The following is a 14,782-nucleotide window of genomic DNA, read 5'->3' on the forward strand; positions in this document are numbered from 1 at the left end:
TACGTATCTCTTAGGAATAAGGCCGAACGTAGCTCTAGCCGAACCTCGCATAAGTATGTGTATACCTCAAAAAGGTATTTTTTTTAAGGGTTGTAACGTGGTTAGGATAAAGATTATAGAAGAAGAGGAGAAAAGGCTCAAGACCCTCGATAAGCCCCCAAGGTGTGCAACCTTGCTTTTTAATCTTTATATTTTTATGCTTGAGGCTTTCTACTCTTTTTTTTTTAGCTCTCTTTTCTCTTTTTTTCTTTAGCATTTTTTTTATAAGTGTGGGCAATCCCGATCACGCGGTATATCACTCACTTGGTTTTCATGTTTCTCAGGCACGGTACCGAGAACTCGATAAGAAACGCAACCTGAGACGTGTTCATATCAAAGACATGTTCATATCAAAGACATTGGAACACTTGCCCTTTTTGTACACTTTTATTTATTTTTACTTATTTTTTGCTATTTTAATCTTTTGAATCACTCAAGCTTTTGTTCTTTGAAAATTGCATAATCTACACACCATCCCATCCCTAGGTTAGGTAGATGTATGTTGAAAACTGAAAGGTCTATCGTTAGACGAGGCTCGAAGTGGTTTATGAAGAAAGGATTGTATATTTGGAAGGTGAAAATGATATGATGTGGCTACAAGGGGTGCTTCAAATCATTGGTATACCTTGTGCTTAGTCTGATATGGTTTTTTTTTTTTTTTTTTTTTTTTTTTTTTTTTTTTTTTTGCAATACAATGATCATATGTAAGGAAATAAATGCTTTATTTAAAAAGTGAAGGGTAAAAATCAAACTCTAAGAAATAAATTCAACGAAAATGATGGGTGCCTATGCTAGACTTATTAGGGAAAGGGTTTGAAAAAAAAGAAGAAGAAAGCATGAAATCTTGGTGAGAAGCTTACCTTGTGCATTTGTTTCATCATTACCCTCATTTTTTTTTGGTTTGTCAATCACATGACTCAAACTCGATTCAACATGCATGGATGGAAGAAGGTAGGAAAAATGAAGGTTGTGATATGGAGAAAGATGATGTATATGGAAAGATGATGTAGATGGAGAGATATGAAAAAATTAAGAATAGAATGTACCCCCCAACTCAAATGACGGAAAAAACCGACTCATGCATGAACCTAAGACATGGTCATGGTGGCATATACAAAGTGTGTGCTAAACTAGTGAGTGTAGGTTACATGTTAAGACTCGTGTCATGACCATGTGGCTAGACTATGTGACTAGACTCAAGCAAAGACTAAGTTAAGACTTCACGTATATGCATTAAACTGACAGACTGTGGTATTTCAATTATAACTTTTTATCTGTGACTCTGATTGTGACGAAACCAACTCCAAATTAAAGATAAAACTCGGGGCTACAGATCCATAGGTTGTACGACTGGTAGTTCTTCCTAGAACTCCGGCTATGACCAAAATAGGTTGACGCTTGTGCAGTATACGGGAATAAAAATCCGGGTTGACTTAAAGGGACTATAACTCGATTTTAGACATATTTATTAGCTCAAATTAAATAATTAATTAATTAAGCAAAGTCTTGAATGCCTCTTATCTCTTTCTTTCAACAAAATACACACGTTAGTAACTTCAAGAAAAATAATAAAATCGAAACAATTAAATTAAATAATTGAAAGAGAGATTTGGGACCAAACCCTCAGAAATTAAAACCTTTCACGTCTAGGGTGAAGGCAACTTCGAACTTGGCTAGGTGTGTCTAGTGCTAATGTATGAGGAATTTTGTTTGTAAAAGGCTAGGCTAGAAAGAGGGAGAGAGAATCAAGAAATTCTTGATGAGAGTTGATGATTTGAAAAAGGGGAGATATGACCTCTATTTATAGAGAAAAAAGAGGGTCGAAGAATAAGATGAGTATCCGAATTCGAATCAGAATAAAACTCGATGGACAGCAATTTTTGCAGATTTTGTTTTTATCATATCTTTTGATCCATTAGTTCAAATAAGACATATAATATGTCGTTGGAAAGCTCTTGAAGTCTACTTTTCAACCCAATTAGAATCAGATTAAAATATTTTGTAGATAAAAAGATATGGTCGAAATAGTAGGAAGATGTTAGTTTTGGATAGAGTTTCATATCTCATTCATATCTTTTTCGTTATAGCTCGGATATAATATTATAATATATCATTGGAAATAAAATTTCAAGATCTATCCAACCATATAAAATTTGGATAAAGATTATGAGGCACGAAAATAATATCTGACTATCTTTGAATATCTTTAAATTCGAATAGAATTAGGATTTAAGAAAGGAAAAATCGCTCCCATTAATCTGAACTTTGCCTCGTTCGCCGAAAATAATCCCAACTTTGGATTATTATCTATCACTCCCAACTTAAGGGGGCATTAATTTTTGTTGCACCCAATAGGTCATCTAACCTGATGTAGCATGTTACCTAGACACGTGTCAACACGTGATAGGTCCAAAAAAAATAAAAAAAAGGATAAATACCCAGCCCCAACCTTATCCCGGTAAACACCACACCCCCACCCCCACCCCGCCGGAAAATCGGCCCCTTCCCCGAAAACCCCTCCCCCGCTACCGGAAACGGCCGCCCCAGCCACCTTTTCCCTTCCCCCACCCCCGATAACACCTCCCCAACCCCTATAACACCCCTCCCCAGCGCCGATAATGCACTAGGTGAAAAAAGGCATTTGGCAGCGGTTCAAACCCGGTCTAAGGCACCGGTTTGAACCGCTGCCTATGTGAGGGGTGCCAAAAACCAAGTTTTTGGCACCGGTTCAAAACCGGTGCCATAGGGTGGAAAAGGCACCGGTTAACCGGTGCCAAAAAGGCCCACTAAAATTTTTTTCAAAGTTTTTGGCACCGGTTAACCGGTACCAAAAAACCCCCAAAAATCTTTTTTTTTTTTTTGCTTAAAATTAAATAAACTAATTTAAATAAAAACACAAAATATAAATCAAACATCACAATCAATATAAACGTCTAAACGATTCTATTTAATATATAATCAATAAAATTTTACAACATAGATCAATAAAAAAAATTACTCATAAATCAAAAAAAATTACAACATATAAATAAATAAATAAAACTACAATATAAATCAAAAAAAAAAATATTACAACATCACAATCTAAAAATCCCCAAATTCTTGATTCTTGATTCTTGGATTATGTATACCTGCGCCAATTAAAACATCAAAAATAAATTGATTAAAATGAACAAGCTGGGAAAAGTAAAAATAAAAACTCATAAATCAATTAAAATAAAAACAAAAACAAAAAAAAATTGAAATCGGAAAAACCCAGAAAAAATTGAAAATAAAAATCGAAAAACAAAAATCAAAATCAAAATAAGACAACGAAAGTAAAATCGAAACATAAAAATAAAAATCGAAAAAAAAAAGAAAAACAAAAATCAAGATCGAAAAACAAAAATCAAAAATCAAAATCAGACAACAAAAGTAAAAATCGAAACACAAAAATCAAAATCGATAAAAAAGAAAATCAAAAATCAAAAATCAAAATCGAAAAACAAAAATAAAAAATTGAAAAACCCAGAAATCGAAAAAATAAAAACAAAAACGAACAAATAAAAAAACCCAGAAATCAATTAAAATAAAACAAAAACGAAAAAAATTTGAAATCGAAAAAACCCAAAAAAAATCGAAAATCAAAATCGAAAAAAAAAAATTTTAAATCAAAAATCAAAATCACAACACAAAAACCCAGAAATTGAGGGAGGAGGAGTGGTCTCCGTGGTGTTGTTGCATGTGCTTGCGGTGGTGTTCGTTGTGGTCTCCGTGGTGGTGTTCGTAGTGGTCTCCGTGGTGGTCTTCGTGGTGAGCTTGAAGGAGGAGATGAGAACGAAGAAAGGGAAAAAGGAGATGAGAACGAAGAAAGGGAAGGAGGTTAAGTGAAGTGAAAGAGGAGGAGAGGAGAAGAGGAGAGAGAAATAGTAGGAAAGAAGAGGAGAGGAGAATGAAGCGGCGAGCTAGTAGTGAAGCAAAATAAGGTTTCATATAAATATGGCCGTTTTTTTTTTTAAGTTTAACTGGTTTTTTTAAAGTAAGGAACGGTTCAATTGGCACCGGTTCAAACCGGTGCCTTTTTAATTTTTGGCACCAGTTCAGGCCAAACCGGTGCCTTTTCTTTTTTGGTAAAATCCCGCCCATTTCCAGACCGGTTTTGGGCACCGGTTTAGCCTGAACCTGTGCCATATGGGGGGTGCCTAATGCTTTTTTTTTACTAGTGATGAAAAGAATGGTGTCCTTCGAACAAGTGTACTATTCCGTTAGTGGGTTCAGAATTATTAGAAAGCTAATATTTTCAGTGAGGTCAAGTGATCGGAATGCCTGGGTGGAGGCCGCTTCCGATCAGTAATATTAATGAATAATTAATATTACAGCTTAATCTTGACTGAACCCTTCGGGTCACACCCAAGCATTCAACAAACCGAAACGACGAATTAATTCGGAAGGAATTAATGAGTCGACCGAGTAATATTTATTTAGACGTTGGAAATTCGAGCCTAGAGCGTCGAAACCGAGCGTCGGAAGTCGAGTCGAAAATAATGAAAGACGAGACGAGAAATAGTAATAAATCAACAAAAGACCAAAATACCCCTAGCTTCGGAATGAGGTGGCCGGTTATGGGAGAGGGAGTGGGGAGCAAGTTTGGTCCCCCCCTTCTCCAAGTGGTCCTCACCTAACCACTCACATGAGCTTGCCACTTGTTGATTTATTACTAGCTTGATTATTAATTTTATTTTAGCTTTAAAATAAAATGGAAAATCATACTATCCCACATTGATGGGAGAGTAAATGATACTCCCATCATTTCCTATAAATACCCAAGTATGGGCATTGGGAATGTTGCTTGAGTAAGAGTTGAAAAAGGCATCACAATTAGTGAAAACCTTTGAATTCAATATAATTACTCGGGTTTTATTGGTCGGGTCTTGCTAACCCCAAGACATTAGACCTAGACGGTTTTGTTGGTGCGGGTGGACTTCTTTGGAGGTCTCCGTGTGAGCGGGACTTGAAGCTTTCAAGTAAGAGCTCATTCTGGAGCGAAGCACGCGTCAAAGGTAATTAGCTTATCTTAATCTTGTGATTAATTTAATTATGTTTATGGTTTTATTTATTGCGAGTGCGGTCTTGTTTTTGGGTTTGTTTCCGCGGTGAGTCAGATCCGGACTCACCAAACCCCAACAGCGGTATCGGAGCCTCGCTCGTTTATTTTTAAAATCATAATATTTTCAAGGTGTTTTTATGGCTTAATTTTTCTAGTTTTAAGTTGCTAATTAGATTAGTAACTCGGTTTTCCAATTTTTACCTCGTATTAGAGCTGTCTTCAGCTTTCGAACCCGGATTTCGACCCAAAAATAGTAAATTTTGGGTGGAAAAGGCGTTCAGGAAATAGTTTTATCCTTTTAGGACTCTGTTTTTAGCCAAAAAACGACCAGAAATGCATTTTTCGAGGGATTTTTCGTTTTGACGAAAAATTTTAAGTCTTTCTAACCTTGAAAATTGATTGCATATTTATGGTGGTTATGAATTTGGTTCTTTCCTTTATTTATATGCAATTTTAGACCACTTTAAGCATGATTACTTGGTAGTAATTGGTGCTTGAAAGTTTGGTTTTATTTTTAAACATAATTGCAAATTAATTGCATTAAGTGTGAAATAGTTGTTCTTTGTTGCTTCCAAGTACTAAAGATTCAATCTTTATTTATGATAAATGATTGAAACTTTGAGTTACTAAATTCCATGAATTTTGGTTAAACTTTGTTGATTTAATCATTTTTTAGTTGATTGGAATCATAAAGTTTAAAACTTGTGATTGAAATTGGTTTATCTTCATATTGGAAGATATAATTTTTTCATGGAGTCACAAGTATTAAAGTTGGAGTCTTTATTGAACTTATGTTCATTTTTTCCAACTCCCTTTTATTTTGTCAAAATCTCAAGATTAATTTAAAGTGATTAAATTAATAGTGAGAATTGCCCTAATTTATTTTATTTCATCAAGTTAAACCAATTTTATTAAAGAATGGTTCTTGGAAATAAATTTGGTTAATTGCTTTTGGATGAATTATTTAAGTTGGACTTGTAATTTTTTATTTTTCCTCAAAATTGATTCTAAAATTAATTTAGAATTGATTTATAATGTCACACACAAAAATCGATAATTTTCGAAGCATTAGCACGCAACACGAGGCCTAAGAGCCCCGAGCTAGCTCTCGGCCAGCTGGGCTGCTCACGCAACCCATATGTGGCTGTCGAGGCTGCTGGGTACTTTGTTCTTAGGTGCTTGGTGTTGTGCGTGTGTGTGTGCGAGGAAGGGCGTGGGCTGCTGCTCGCTGCCAGCAGCATAGCGCGCCAGCCAGCAGCAAGCAGCAGCATGGCGCAGCAGCAGCATAATGTTATGCGCGCTGCTACGCTGGGCTGGGCTGGGCATAGCGCATGCGAGCACAAGCAGCCCACATGCATGCTTGGTGTTACGGGGGTGCGCATGGGCATACTACATGCTTGTTGTACGGTACGTACAATCCCATAATTGGCACAATAACCCCGGGTTATTAAGGCGATGCTATTTTAAAGTTAATTTTAGCGTTGCTTAATATGTAAGTAAAGGTAATTTTTGGACTCCAAGTCTTAGTGCTAGGCACTTAGACATTTTGGAATACGTATTTTGCTTAAATTGACGTTTTAATTATTTTAATTATTTTGTTTATTTAATTAAAATTTTTGGAGGCTAGGCCTCGGGTTTTGAGCGACATTTGCAAAATTAATTTTGGCAAATATTTGGGTTCACCGACTTAATTAATTGGATTAGTTAAGTTGGATGCGGAATTTAGTGGGAGCGTCTCTTAGTTATTACCATAACCGGTTAAAACAACTTTAACTAGTTTAATCAGGCGAGTTAATTGCATTAACCACCTAGATTAGTTACTAGTTCTCGCGCGTTTTTTGTATTGTTACTTGTTTATCGTTGTAAAATGCATGGGGCATTCACAGATAGTGAATGGATGAATGGAATGTAAATTCTCTCACAGTTTTTATGAAATGGAAACTAGTGGGGCCTGATTAGGATAGAAAATACGGATTGTGATATGTGATGTATTTTTGTAAATCTAAATACAGTCTGCGAACCGTTGAGTATTTTTGTACCTTAATATTTAGATTAGTCCTAATCGTAGATACTAGCAATTGTAATATTTTGGTCAAGTCTTGAAGACGGGGTTCTTAAAAGACAAAGCCATGAAGTTGCAAATGAAGACCTTTTGAAGACTTGAAGATCTCAAGGGGTCATGCTTGTTGCCAAATGCATCTCTATTTATGTTTTCGATATATATTTTTATATATATATGAATTATATGTTATATGCATGTTTAGGATTTCGAATGTTGAGATGATTAATTAAGCTCACTTAAATCAACCAACATAGAAACCCTAGGTCCCTAAAATATTGAGTAAAACTTGCCATTCCAAAACACACTTACCAACCGAACGAGGGTAGTGGTGGGCTACGCCAAAGCGAGGCATCACTACTTCTCCAAGGAACGTAAGGCATACCGGGTATGCAAGGTGGTTTTGGTTATACTCAACGATATGAGTGATGGAGTCCTAACATGTCGTGGCAAAGTGAATAAATTGTTTAGAGATCATTGGATGCGGCGATTTATTCAACCAAGAGTGGCTTGGAGCCATTAGCAAAGCGTTGCTTACCTTAGGAGATTGAGTGTTAAGACAAGCCAAAGCATGCTTAACCACTCTTTGTTTCTATGGATCTTGGAATCGACTTATTCTCACCTAAAATGGGGACAATCTTTAATGTGTGAATAAGACGTTTTAAATAAGTTTCACTAAAATGCATGAATTCAATCTTATTTAAGTATAATGAATGGTTTTTCATTTCAAATTCTTTCAATTGTAGAATCATGTCTTCAAATAACTCAAACAACCAATTCTCGTTACACTCAATTCTCGACAAGGAGAAGCTGAGTGGGCCAATTTTTCTTGATTGGTAAAGAAACTTGCGAATTGTTCTCATGCAAGAGCGAAAGGAATATGTCCTTGATGAGGAAATGCCCGAGGCTCCCAATGAGGAGGTGACTCAAGCTTCCCTAAATCGATGGCAAAGTGCCAATCGAGATGTCAAATGCATCATGTTGGCCACAATGTCTCCTGAGCTTCAAAAGACTTTCTTTGAAAAGGAGACGGCTTTTGAGATCATTTCTGAATTGCAGAATATGTTCCAAGAGCAGGCTAGAACTGAAAGGTTTGAAACCCACATGCAGATCCTTGAGAGCAAGCTCAAGAAAGGAGAGCCAGTCAGCCCACATGTACTCAAAATTATTGGATTGTTTGAAAACATGGGAAGGCTTGATGCGGGGTATTCAACCGAGATGGCAATTGACATCATTCTCCACTCGCTGCATAAAGGCTATGATCAGTTCAAGATGAACTATAATATGCACAACATGGAGAAAACCCTCATTGAGCTTCATGGTATGTTGAAGCAAGCTGAGCAAACGCTCAAGGATGAGGGAAAGCATGATATGCTCATGATTAAAAAGGGCAAGTCGTTCAAATTTTCGGGCAAGAAGAAGAAAGGCTTTAAGGGGTTTTCCGCCTAAGTCTAAAGCTACCAAGGATAAGAAGGTAGCGTCTTCTAAATCTGATTCCGAATGTTTCTACTGTAAAAAGAAGGGACATTGGAAGAGAGATTGCCTCGAAGTTCAATGAAGATAAGAAGAAAGAAATCGTTGCTTCTGAATCAGGTATATTCGTTATAGACTTTAACTTCACTAGCTTAACATCATGGGTATTAGATACCGGATGTGGCTCACACCTTTGTTCCAATTCTTAGGGACTAAGGAACGCTAGAAGGCTAGAGAAGGGAGAGATTGAACTTCGGGTCGGCAATGGAGCCAGAATTGGTGCCGTATCCGTAGAAACTCTCAGTTTGTCTTTGCCCACCGGGCTAGTTTTGGAACTCGATAATGTTTATTATGTTCCTAACATTACCAAAAACATTATATCAATTTCGGCGTTGGACGCCAAAGGTTTTGAATTTCGAGTAAAGGACAAAGAATGTTCGTTTTATCTCGATAATGTTTTATATGGTATTGCACATTCTGAAAATGGCCTTTATGTGCTTTCTTTAGACAAACAAGTTTATAATGTGAATAATGATACCAAAAGAGCTAAGACCATAGAGTCAAATCAGACTTACTTGTGGCATTGTCGTCTTGGCCACATCAACATCAAACGCATCAAGAAACTTCTACAAGAAGGTGTTCTTGACTCTTTCGATTTAGAATCGTTTGAGAATTGCGAGGGATGTCTATTAGGCAAGATGATTAAACAGCCATTCTCCAAGTTGGGAGAAAGGGCAAGTGACTTATTGGGTCTTATACATACTGATGTATGTGGACCAATGAGCTCAACCACAAGAAATGGACATCGATATTTCATCACTTTCACAGACGACTATAGTAGATATGGCTATGTCTACCTCATGTCGCATAAATCTGAATCATTTGAAAAGTTCAAAGAATTTTAGAGTGAAGTTGAAAATCAGCTTGGCAAGAAAATCAAAGCCCTTCGATCGGATCGAGGTGGTGAATACTTGAGCTAAAAATTCAATGAGCATCTGAAAGAAAAGGGTATACTTTTAGAATTGACACCTCCAGGAACTCCACAATGGAACGGAGTATCCGAAAGGAGAAATCGAACCTTGTTAGACATGGTACGATCAACAATGGGTCTTAGTGATCTTCCTATCTCTTTCTTGGGACACGCACTTCTAACTGCGGCACTAACACTAAATCGTGCTCCATCAAAAGCTGTAGAAAAGACTCCATATGAATTATGGACGAATAAACCTCCTAGGTTATCTTTTCTAAAGATATGGGGATGCGAAGCATATATCAAGAAATTGATTTCTGACAAACTTCATCCCAAATCTGACAAGGTTTACTTTGTGGGCTACCCAAAAGAAACCAAAGGGTATTACTTCTACAAGAAATCGGAGAACAAAGTGTTTGTTGCTCGCGATGGTGTCTTTTGGGAGAAGGAGCACCTTTCCAAAATGACAAGTGGGAAGAAAATTGAACTCGACGAAGTTCGTGAGGATGAGCAACAAAATCATAATGACAGTCAAAGTGCTCAAACAACATCTGTTGACGCAGGTCAAAATGATCAAAATGTGCAAAGTCGAACCGACAACGCAAATGCTCAATCCATTACCCTACGTAGGTCTCAGAGGCCGAGATCTCAACCTAATAGATGTCTTGGTTTAGTATAAACCAAGAATCGGGACATCCTGATTATGGATGGAGATGAACCGGCAACCTACAAGCAAGCGATAGCAAGCACCGACTCTGTTAAATGGCAAGAGGCCATGAGATCTGAAATGGATTCCATGTTTGAAAATCAAGTCTGGAACTTGGTTGACTTACCCGAAGGTTATACACCTATCGGATGTAAGTGGATTTTCAAGTTGAAAACCGACAAAGATGGAAATGTATTCATTTACAAAGCTAGATTGGTGGCAAAAGGTTACAGACAAGTTCATGGTATTGATTACGATGAAACCTTTTCACCAGTTGCAATGCTTAAATCCGTTCGGATCCTCCTAGCGGTTGCTGCATATTACAATTATGAAATATGGCAGATGGACGTCAAAACCGCCTTCCTTAATGGTTATTTGGAAGAAACTGTGTATATGACACAGCCTGAAGGTTTTGTCGACCAAAACAATGCTAGGAAAGTTTGTAAGCTTAAGAAGTCCATTTATGGATTAAAGCAAGCAAGCAGAAGTTGGAATCTGCGATTCGATGAAGCCATCAGTAAGTTTGGTTTTATCAAGAATCCAGATGAATCTTGTGTTTACAAGAAGGTCAGTGGGAGTGACGTCGCCTTCCTAGTCTTATATGTCGATGACATATTGCTCATTGGAAACAGCATTCCGTTGTTAGAGTCTGTAAAGGCCTGGCTTGGAAAGTGCTTCTCAATGAAAGACTTGGGAGAGGCTCAGTACATACTAGGCATCAAGATCTATAGGGATAGATCGAAAAGGATGATTGGATTGAGTCAGAGTACTTATATTGATAAGGTACTTGCTCGATTTGGCATGGAGGAGGCTAAGAGAGGTCACCTGCCAATGTCACATGGCATAACCCTAAGCAAGAAGCAGTGTCCACAGACACATGATGAGCGGGTAAGAATGAATCAGATTCCATATGCTTCGCTTATTAGATCGATCATGTATGCCATGATATGTACTAGGCCAGATGTATCGTATGCCTTGAGTGCTACGAGCTGTTACCAATCAGACCCAGGAGAGGCGCATTGGATTGCGGCCAAAAATATCCTAAAGTACCTGAAAAGGAACAAGGATAAATTCCTGGTGTATGGTGGTTCACAGGATTTAGTTGTGGAAGGTTATACCGACGCAAGCTTCCAGACAGACAGAGACGATTTAGAATCGCAATCTGGATATGTGTTCTGTCTAAATGGAGGGGGGTTTAGTTGGAAGAGCGCAAAGCAGAGTACAACTGCAGATTCTACAGCTGAAGCCGAATACTTAGCAGTTGCTGAAGCAGCTAAGGAGGCTGTTTGGATTCGTAAGTTCGTTGGTGAACTTGATGTTGTACCCTCTATAAAGGGTCCAATAGCCCTCTATTGTGACAACAATGGAGCTATTGCTCAGGCCAGAGAGCTTAGGGAACATCAGAAGGTCAAACATGTCAAGCGGCGATTTCACATGATTCGAGAATGGAAATCAGAGGGTGAAATCAGAATTTGCAAAGTTGGAACGGATGACAATGTAGCCGATCCACTTACTAAACCTTTGCCTCAAGTGAAGCACAACAAGCACGTTGAGGCAATGGGAATCAAGCATGTAGGAGACTGGCTTTGATTTCCTTGTTTAGTGTTTTAGTTAATTTTGAAAAAAAAATAATGTAAGACGCTAAGGAAAACCATTCAAGTTTTGGAGTAATATAAAATTTCATGCAATATTTTATTACTCCGTTATGCTATTTAATTGTGGTTAAGGATTAAATAATGAGTCCATTCGATTATGAGAATATTCAAAATAGGGTATCAAGACCAGTCTTGGTAAGGAAACACCTATTAAGTGAACATTGAATATTATAATAAAAAATTATCCCTAATCAAGGTCATTTAAACGATGGACGATTAATGACCGATTGAGATTAGTGTGTAGTTTGATTTATAGCACCGTTTCATGTGCTACAAGGACATGATTGTCATAAATCATTTGCACAGGTATTGGTTTAGAACCATACTGGATCGACCTATGAGAATACTTTAAGAAATTAAAAATTTGTCATAAGTATACTTCTCAATATGGCTATCGGAACCTATTTCCTCGACCATGAGTATTGTGAGTTCTCTTGTTTGAGTACTAGTTCGCTTTGATGTTGTCAAACGTCTGCCGTAATAGGGGATTATAACGGCAGCACTCGGGCGACTAGGTCCTCTCAGTAAGAGGAGCTACATTACAAAACTGGGAATGTCCCCCTACTAAAATAGGGAAGATGTCTTTGTTGTATACAAGGCCTCTCGTAGAGCGAGACTGTAAAATACATGATCGTGCTCGGATGGATTTTAGAAATCATCTGTTTATTGACAGTCGGACTTTGAATCGGGAAACACTTTTGGACGTAATAAGGATGACAAAATAAATCTTACCTTATAGTTCATGAAGAGAAATTAAGCGACATAGGAAAAAGGTTGTACACAAAATGCGCACTTGTCCGGAAGGACAAGTGGGAGATTGAAAGGAATGGTGTCCTTCAAACAAGTCTACTATTCCGTTAGTGGGTTCAAAATTATTAGAAAGCTAATATATTCAGTGAAATCAAGTGATCGGAATGCCTGGGTGGAGGCCGCTTCCAATCAGTAATATTAATGAATAATTAATATTACAACTTAATCTTGACTGAACCCTTCGGGTCACACCCAAGCATTCAACAAACCGAAACGACGAATTAATTCGAAAGGAATTAATGAGTCGACCGAGTAATATTTATTTAGACGTTGGAAATTCGAGCCTAGAGCGTCGAAATCGAGCGTCGAAAGTCGATTCGAAAATAGTGAAAGACGAGACGAGAAATAGTAATAAATCAACAAAAGACCAAAATACCCCTAGCATCGGAATGCCCAAGAAAACCGAGTGCTAAGGGCGTATGGCCTAGCATGGTGGCTAGCATGCGCACCAAGCCGAGCCTAGGCTAGGCTAGGCGCTGCCTAGTGCGTGCTAGCATGCTAGGCACAGCCTTGTGCGCGCAATGGCTAGCAAGCCATGCCGCAACAAGCTGCAGCAGCTAGCACGCTAGGCGCGCCAGCTCGCCACAGCTAGCAGCAGCATGGCTAGGCCATTGCTTGCTGCCTAGCAGCGCTGGCCAAGGCACAAGGCCAGCAGCAGCCCGCACAAGCATGCTGGGCTTGCTGGCCAGCAGCGCCTGGCAGCCCGCATGCGAGTGTTGGGCCTGCTGGGCGTGGTTGCCACGGACTGCTGCACATGGCAGCCCACCTTGGCTGCGTTAGTGCCTAAGGGTGGGTGCCATGTGGCTAGTGTTCCTTAAGTGTGTGTGGAGTGAGGTGGCCGGTTATGGGAGAGGGAGTGGGGAGCAAGTTTGGTCCCCCCTTCTCCAAGTGGTCCTCACCTAACCACTCACATGAGCTTGCTACTTGTTGATTTATTACTAGCTTGTTTATTAATTTTATTTTAGCTTTAAAATAAAATGGAAAATTCATACTATCCCACATTAATGGGAGAGTAAATGATACTGCCATCATTTCCTATAAATACCCAATTATAGGCATTGGGAATGTTGCTTGAGTAAGAGTTGAAAAAGGCATCACAATTAGTGAAAACCTTTGAACTCAATATAATTACTCGGGTTTTATTGGTCGGGTCTTGCTAACCCTAAGACATTGGACCTAGTCGGTTTTGTTGGTGCGGGTGGACTTCGTTGGAGGTCTCCGTGTGAGCGGGACTTGAAGCTTTCAAGTAAGAGCTCATTTTGGAGCGAAGCACGCGTCAAAGGTAATTAGCTTATCTTAATCTTGTGATTAATTTAATTATGTTTATGGTTTTATTTATTGCGAGTGCGGTCTTGTTTTTGGGTTTGTTTCCGCGGTGAGTCGGACTCACCAAACCCCAACAGATAACCCCTCCCCAGCCCCCTATAACCCTTCCCCAGCCACCGATAACCCCTCCCCACCCTCAAAATTAGCGAAGCCCGGCCACGAAATTGGCGACGCCTAGCCACAAAATCGCCCACAAACGGCCGAAATTGGTCGTTTTAGGGTATTCAGCCCCAACATCGGCCATTTTTGGCCAATATCGGCTATATTTGGCCATCGGTGGTGCTTGTTTGGTGTGCGTCGGTGGTGTTCGTATGGTGGTGGGTGTGGTGTTCGTGTGGTTGGGGTGCTGCTGGGTTGTTCTTTTTGTTTTTTTAATTTTTGTTTTTTTTTATTTTCTTTACTTTTCTCAACCAATTACATAATAACACATGTGCAAAAAAAAAAAAATCACAAATGTTTACCTGATTCACCGGTTGCAAGTCATTTGGGTGCAATAGAAATTAATACCCCCTAAAGTTGGGAGTGATAGATAATAAACGAAAGTTGGGATTAATTTCTGCGGATGAGGCAAAGTTCAGATTAACGGGAGCAGTTTTTCCTTTAAGAAAAAGGAAAGTTTTAAAAAATGAAAGTTTTTATTTAACTCAAATTCTTTAAT

This window comes from Chenopodium quinoa, unplaced genomic scaffold (genome assembly GCF_001683475.1).
Source record: "Chenopodium quinoa cultivar QQ74 unplaced genomic scaffold, ASM168347v1, whole genome shotgun sequence".
In the NCBI taxonomy this organism is placed as follows: domain Eukaryota; kingdom Viridiplantae; phylum Streptophyta; class Magnoliopsida; order Caryophyllales; family Amaranthaceae; genus Chenopodium; species Chenopodium quinoa.